We start from the raw sequence: 8,622 nt of genomic DNA on the forward strand, positions 1-8,622 counted from the left end.
CAAACTTGAATACCTAAAGTTAGGCACTTAGAACCAGGTTTTAAAGGTCTTTAGGCACCTAAAGATGCAGATAGGTGCCTACTGAGATTTTCAGACGCACCTAGGTGTCTAATCTCCATTGATTTCAATGGGAACTAGGTGCCTAGAAACATTTGAAAATCCCACTAGACATCTATCTGCATTTTTAGGCCAATAAAGACCTTTAAAAATTAGGCCTTAAATCCATATTCAGGGCCCAGTCCTCCACACATTGATGACAATGGGAATTTTGCTATTGATTTTAATGGGAGCATGACTGAGGCCTCAAGAAAATTGTGAGAGTCTGGTTTAGGGGTGTGGAAACATACAATAATCATTCAAGTAATAGTGTCGTTTTTATTGTCTCTCATTTAATTCCAGAAAATTCAAAAGATAAAAGCATTTTACCATTTTTACAGTTTTTTTCCCACCAACATGCAGTAAACAAGAGAGAAACCAGCCCATGTTTATTTGTTTCTTTTTCTCCTTTAGCAGCCACAGTTTAAACAACCAAACAGCAGGGCAGCTTTGAAGCAGACTGAACTCATATTGAGTTCTCTGGAACTTATTCTGTAGGGACATGGTTAAGACACTCACGACAGATGGCACTTTTCAGTCTGTGATGCATGCACTTCGTTGTGTGTTGTATTTGTTTCAGTGTGTGACAGACAGTTTTCTGCATGTAATTTGGATTTCAGCATATAATACAGGGGTGGCCAACCTGAGCCTGAGAAGGAGCCAGAATTTACCAATGTACGTTGCCAAAGAGCCACAGTAATACGTCAGCAGCCCCCCAGCAGCTCCCCCACCCCACTCCCAGCGCCTCCCACCCTCCAGCAGCCCCGCCGATCAGCACTTCCCCCTCCCTCCCTGCACCTCCCGATCAGCTGTTTTGTGGTGTGCAGGAGGCTGGGGTGGGGAAGGGGGAGGAGCGAGGGCATGGCAGGCTCAAAAAAGGGGGCGGGAAGGGGTGGAGTGGGGGCAGGGCCTGTGGCAGAGCCAGGGGTTGAGCAGTGAGCACCCCCAGGCACATTGGAAAGTTGGTGCCTGTAGCTCCAGCCCCAGAATCGGTGCCTATACAAGGAGCCACATATTAACTTCTGAAGAGCCGCATGTGGCTACGGAGCCACAGGTTGGCCACCCCGGTGTAATATGTAAGTTTCATTGTGATATGTGCATCTCATTATGTGATGTATACATTGCTGAATAAGAGGTACCAATGGGCTATCCTACAGAGTTTCCTTCCCCTCCCTGTCTCATTAATGCTCTCCACTCTGATTTGCCAGGAGCATCTCTAGAGGTGAAAGAGAAGGGCAGATACAATGATCATTTCAGGCCAAAATTTGCCCAGACTTCCACTTACCTATGCAATCCTACAGGGTTCACCTGATATATAAATCAGGATGTGATTTGTCCCCAAATCCTTGGCCTCTCTATGTCCCTTTCTAGTCTCTCTGAATGCACCCTTTCAGCCATTAGGCTTGGTGCCTTTACTTGTCCTGGGGTGGAATTCTGTAATTCCCTCACTCTTAGACTGGGCCCTGGGCTACCACACCCTGTGTATTAACCATTTTTACACAGAAGTCCGACTGGATTTGGCACCTGCAGTTCTTCCCTTCGAAAGTGTGTGATCCAGAGGTATACAGTGACCAGGCAGTCTGTTTGAAACCAAAGTAGTGTTTATTTTTCACAGTAGGAACAAAGCATGAGAGAAAGGATTTAAAAAAAACAAATAGTCTACAGGCTTGTCTATCTTACCTACGCCTTACTATCCCCGATGATAACCAAATGTCAAGGCTGTCTCCCCACTTTGAACTTTAGGGTACAAAATGTGGGGGCCTGCATGAAGACTTTTAAGCTTAACTACCAGCTTAGCTTTGGTTCGCTGCCACCATCTCAAGCTAATGCCCTTCCCTGGGAAGCCTTGAGAAACCTTTCACCAATTCCCTGGTGAATACAGATCCAAACCCATTGGATCTTAAAACAAGGAGAAATTAACCATTCCCCTCCTTCCTCCCACCAACTCCTGGTGAATACAGATCCAACCCCCTTGGATCTAAAAACAAGGAAAAATCAATCAGGTTCTTAAAAAGAAGGCTTTTAATTAAAGAAAAAGGTAAAAATCATCTCTGTAAAATCAGTATGGAAAATAACTTTACAGGGTAATCAAACTTAAAGAGCTCAGAGGACTCCCCTCTAGTCTTAGGTTCAAAGTACAGCAAACAAAGATAAACACTCTAGTAAAAGGTACATTTACAAGTTGAGAAAACAAAGAAAAACTAAGACGCCTTGCCTGGCTTTTTACTTACAAGTTTGAAATAGGAGAGACTTGTTTAGAAAGATGTGGAGAACCTGGATTGATGTCTGGTCCCTCTCAGTCCCAAGAGCGAACGAACACCCAAACAAAGAGCACAAACAAAAGCCTTCCCCCCTCCCCCAAGATTTGAAAGTATCTTGTCCCCTTATTGGTCCTTTGGGTCAGATGCCAGCCAGGTTACCTGAGCTTCTTAACCCTTTACAGGGAAAAGGATTTTGGAGTCCCTGGCCAGGAGGGATTTTATAGTACTGTACACAGGACAGCTGTTACCCTTCCCTTTATAGTTATGATACCAAGGGAGCCCTAACTTCTTCAGACGGACACCCCAGCAGGTGCCTCTGTCACAGCATGGTTCCTCCTTGAACAGCTTCCCCACAACTGGCTCCTGTCTGGAGAGAGAGACTTGTATAACTGCAGTAATCTGTTGGACCTTTTTATGTTCCCAGGATTTTGCCTTTCTGGACCAAACCAGTCTGGAGATCTCAACTGGAGGTCGAGTCAGACTCCTCCAAGCCAGTGGATCTGCCATTATCCTGTAACAACCCTCAAGTGTTAGTCATTATCTTGGCTATTCTTCTCCCCTTCTTGCTTAATTTTACTCACTGCCCACTATTAAATTAAACCAACATATTCATATAGTAAACATCCCAATAACCAGGTCATCAAACAGCTCCAGGTCCATCACAACTTTGGGTCTGTCCTGACTTACATCAACCCATGCAATCCTACTGGGTTTGCCTGGTATGTACATTAGGGCAGAATTTAAATGGCAACAATTTTTGCCAAGAGTGATGGTAAATCAGTGGGAGTTAGGCACGTAGGCACTTTTGAAAATCCCACTAAGGTGCCTATCTGCACCTTTAGGTGGCTAAATACCTTTAAAAATCTAGCCCTGTGTGACTCTCCCAAGGTCACACACAAGAAATCTGACAGAGCAGGGAACTGAACCCAGAGTCCTAGGCTAGCTCCCTGATCACTGAGCAATCTTTCCTTCCTTAGTTATAGACCAATGAAGAGCTCTCAGAGGGTGAAAACATATGGTTATAGCTAATGTGGACCACAGTAAAACCAGTGACTATGAGGCTCTGAAACCCATAATGACTTGCCTGAACCACCCAATTGTCCCATTTATCTTTAAAACCATTGCTCCATCACTAAGAAGTTTTATGGGGGAAAAGAAACCAACAAGCATTGTTACAGTGAGACTTACAAAGTGCTTCACCGTTTATGTTTCTCTGAGCATTGCACTTTGTGCCCTTCTGCTCCAAAACCAGCAGAGGGAAGCCAAGTTAGGAAATCCCTAGAATGATGCCAACATCTTTAATACAATTGAGGCACAAAATAAATTGTGTTCCATTTTCTAGGCCTGATCTCTGTGTGAGAGTGAATTTGTTTATAAAACTTAGGCAAAAATTTATTCAGTCATTTGGGCACATAGGGACAGAGAAAAAAACAACAGTGCTTTCTATATCATGAAAAATGTTTATGAATAACCCTTTAAAGGCAATGGCTGGGGGAAGAAAGTTATAATTTGGTAAAGAAATGTGAGGCCTGTGGGTATTAGTATGAAAACTGGTTTTGATTTGACCAAGCTGTCAGCCTTTTAATACCCTGTGTTCACAGTACATTTTTAACTACAGTAGCGCTAACATGGTAAAAAGCATAGCTAAAGAATGCCACACATGTAATGCTACCTGGACTCAATGACAAATTTAGTGAAAGTGGGCACTATGAATGAGGCAAGGGTGATTCTGGAGCCTTTGCCTCACTTCCTGCATGCACTGTAAGGTGGTCAGTGAATGAAGAAAGGAAAGATAGTCCAATGGTTAGAGCTTGTGCCTGGACTGTGAGTACCCTAGATTTAATTCCTGATCTGCTACATACATCTTATGCAATCCTTGGCAAGTCACTTAGTTTCTCAGTCCCTTATCTGTACAATGGGAACAAAGCATTTCCCTACTTTAATATATGAAAGATTATAAGGCACTCAGATACTACAATGTTAGTTGTCCATATTCATATCTAAGATAGAAGCAGGGCTCTGTATGAGCCTTTGCATTTTGTAGGGCAAGCAGAGCTACAAGGCAAGCAGAGCTACAAGGCTACATTGCATCTTATTTACCTTTACCGTGTATATTATATTCTGCTTTGAAAATAGTATCTGGTCATGCACAAGGGTCAGAGTTAAGGTTGAATGTGCAACTTTAGCATTGCCATTGCTTGGCTTTTGAGTGCTTAACTTGCAACCTCAACTGTCTCAGTGCTGTTTGGCACATTTTATTAAATCACATTTGCAGATGTCTTTAATGACATTTGAACTTTATTTACGATTGAAATAAGTCATCTCATTAACAGAATCGATTGTCCCTGACTACTGTTATGTCATTCTCATGGAAAAAAGGAATGAATGTAAAAGCATTTGGTGGCTTAGCTGGTAGCTAGTGTGCTATTATTCTGGAAACCTGAATTCATGCTCTACTTTGGTATGCCAGGCCAATAGGGTACTAGATCTCGCAATATTATCAGGACCGTCTCGATATTAGGGCTTTGTCTTGTATTCGCAACTATATCCTCCCCTCTCTGAAAAAAAGTCCCGATTTTTCATACTAGCTATCTGGTCACCCAACTAGAGGAAGATGGAAGCATCAATGATGTAATAGTCATTATCTCAAGGTGGGGGTGGGATTATGTTGTGCAATACTGAAAAATACCTCCTACTGTTAGTAGGATCATACTTCAGGTGGAACAGTAAATTCTATAATGGGGACAGGTGCTGAAAAGGGGATGTGGGGGCAAAAAACCAGCATCCCAGACAGGGAACAGAAAAATAAAATGCTCTGTTTTCACTGGTCACCTGTTATTGTTTCACTCCCTTTCAGTTTGCCAGATGTGGCCCGGGAAGCCAATTTTTTAAATTAAGCTCCACTCCTTTGGTGGCATCTCTAGTTTACAAAGATGCTGTTGTAAATTTTGCTTTGGCTGATTCAGAAGTGTCAGCTATAGACATGGCGTGGGGGGAAGATTCTCAAGTGCTCAGAAAAGAACCCACCGTTGGGGCCAGTTTTTCAAAAGTGCCCAGCTGCCACTGATTGCTAATGTGACACTTCTGACCAGATGTTTCAAAACAATTCAACCCCGCATGTGCTGAGCATTTCTAAAAAGCAGGCCACTTATTTTGGTGCCTGAATAGGAATGAAGCTCTTTGGGAAATCTGGCCAGCAAATGATAGCCTTCTGTAAGGTATTTTGCCTTTCTTGCAGAAGCAGCAGAGATTAAAGATGAAATGAAAATGGTGATTACTTATTGAACCATTGATTTTTATCAGCTGTGTTTTATATATTGGCTACTACAGTCATGTAAACTTGATATCACCCAGTATGGCGCAAATAGTTTTCTGTACAGCTAACCACGTTGCACTAATCCCATACCACTAAGACCCGTTAATGTCGATTGACGTTAAATGGTTTCACTGCTTTCCTGCTCAAAACAGCAGTTAATGTCCATTATTGCATGTGGTATAGGCAAGTGTTCAAATTTTCAATTAAGTGCTCTGTGGACTTGTTATTCTACGCTTGCCTTTACTTGTCTAGAAAGATTCATGCACCCAGGTGAAATAGCGATGTGGAGCCATGAGATGGACATACAGGAACAAAGATTTTATTTTTAAAACATTTTAATGAACTGAAGACAAATTCATCTGCTTTGGATGTGGGTTTTTGTTTGTTTGTTTTTGTTTGGGGTTTTGCTTTTGTTACATAATAATGCAGGTCCTATCACTGACTGGAAAATACTCATTTAATAGAAAAATATTTTGGGAAATTGATTATATTGATTTCCCATCAATGGGAAAAATATGCCCTTGACGGATAGAGAAGGGGGTTGATTGTGAGAGCAGCCAAGGACCTCATGGTCCATAGAGCCAGGGAGGAGCAGAAGGATGAGTAAATTGATTATAATAATAATTTACACTTACATAGGGTCTTTTGTCTGAAGATCTCAAAGCATTACATAAAGTTGGGTGAGCATTATTCCTTCCCATTTGTAGATATAGGAAATGGAAGCGCAGCACGCAGTTAAGGGCTACATTTGTGCTCGGGGAAGCTCAGCCCAGTACAGGAAGCCAGCAGCATGTGGCTGTACCAGGTGCCACAGTCCTCGAGCAAGGATGGACAGTGTGCCTCTTGGTAAGCCACAGCCTACCTGTTTGGAGCTAGCCCGTGGTCTGAGCTTTGCCCATGAGCGTCTGTTAGTGCACAACGAATACAAACTGACCTTTTCAAGATACCGGTATGTGTTGCTGTTCAGAGGCATATCCTTGGTTCCCACATTCCCAGCTCTACTCCCCCCGCACACACACACACAATAACCCCTATGTTCTTCCAGGGTAAAGCCAGAATCAGGCCCCACATAGCTTACATCAAGCAACACAATGAATCATTGGCAGAGCTGGAATGAGAGCCCCTGTTTCCCACCTCCCAGGCTCTTCCTGCTATCTTGCAATAAAATTTCATTTCAGGCCAGGTTGACATTAATTTCCACGTCTGCCTGAGCAGTCATAGTGTCTTTTGAGAATTGTAATACCTTGTCCCTCATGCCCCTATTCTCCCCTCTGGGCCTTGACTACACTATCAGAAGCAGGAAGCCTGCCAAACAATCAGAGGGGCCACTGGATGATCAAGATGCTAAAGGAGCACTCAAGGAAGAGAAGGCCATTGCAGAGAAACTAAATGAATTCTTTGCATCGGTCTTCACTGCAGAGGATGTGAGGGAGAGTCCCACACCTGAGCCATTCTTTTTAGGTGACAGATCTGAGGAACTGACCCAGATTGAGGTGTCAGTAGAGGAGGATTTGGAATTAAACAGTAATAAGTCACCAGAACCAGATGGTATTCACCCAAGAATCCTAAAGGAACTCAAATGTGAAATTGCAAAACTACTAACTGTGGTGTGTAACTTAGCACTTAAAGCAGCTTCTGTAGCAGATGACTGGAGGATAGCTAATGTGTAGGGCCTTACCAAATTCATGATCCATTTTGGTCAATTTCACAGTCATAGGACTTTAAAAATAGTAAATGTCATGATTTCAGCTATTTAAATTAGAAATGTCACAGTGTTGTAATTGTAGAGGTCCTGACCCAAAAAGGAGTTGTGTGTGTGTGTGTGTGGGGGGAGATTGGAAGATTATTGTGGGGGGGTTGCAGTACTGCTATCCTTCTGCACTGCTGCTGGTGGTGGTGCTGCCTTCAGAGCAGGGCAGCTGGAGAGTGGCAGCTGCTGGCCGGGAGCCCAGCTCTGAAGGCAGAGCCGCCATCAGCAGCAGCGCAGAAGTTATGGTGGTATGACATGGTATCGCCACCCTTACTTCTGTGTTGCTGCTGGAAGGAGGCTGCCTTCAGACCTGGGCACCTGGCCAACAGCTGCCACTCTCCGGCCACCCAGCTCTGAAGGCAGTGCAGAAGTAAGGGTGGCAATACTGCAACCCCCACTAGAATAACCTTGCAACCCCCCACCCCCGCAACTTCCTTTTGGGTCAGGATGCCCAACTTGAGAAACACTGGTCTCCCCTATGAAATCTGTATAGTATAGGGTAAAAGCACACAAAAGACCAGATATCATGGGGGGAGACCAGATTTCACGGTCTGTGAGGTGTTTTTCATGGCTGTGAATTTGGTAGGGCCCTACTACTGTAACATCAATTTTTTAAAAAGGCTCCAGAGACAATCCTGGCAATTACAGGCTGGTAAACCTAATTTCAGTACCAGGCAAATTGGTTGAAACTATAGTAAAGAATAGAATTATCAGATACATAGATGAACACAATTTGTTGGGGAAGAGTTAACATTGCTTTTTGTAAAGGGAAATCATGCCTCACCAATCTATTAGAATTCTTTGAGGGATCAACAAACACATGGACAAGGATAATCCAGTGGATATAGTGTACTTGGACTTTCAGAAAGCCTTTGACAAGGTCCCTCACCAAAGGCTCTTAAGCAAACTGAGCAGCTATGGGATAAGAGGGAAAGTCCTCTCATGGATTAATAACTGATTAAAAGACAGGAAACAAAGGGTAGGAATAAATTGTCTGTTTTCAGAATGGAGAGAGGTAAATAGTGGTGTCCCACAGGGATCTGTACTGGCACCAGTGCTGTTCTACATATTCATAAATGATCTTGAAAAAAGGGGTATACAGTGAGGTAGCTGAGTTTGCAGATGATACAAAATTACTTAAGATAGTTAAGTCCAAAGCAGACTGTGAAGAATTACAAAGGGATCTCACACAATGTCAG

The sequence above is a fragment of the Chrysemys picta genome, chromosome 7 (genome assembly GCF_011386835.1).
Source record: "Chrysemys picta bellii isolate R12L10 chromosome 7, ASM1138683v2, whole genome shotgun sequence".
NCBI classification, from domain to species: domain Eukaryota; kingdom Metazoa; phylum Chordata; order Testudines; family Emydidae; genus Chrysemys; species Chrysemys picta.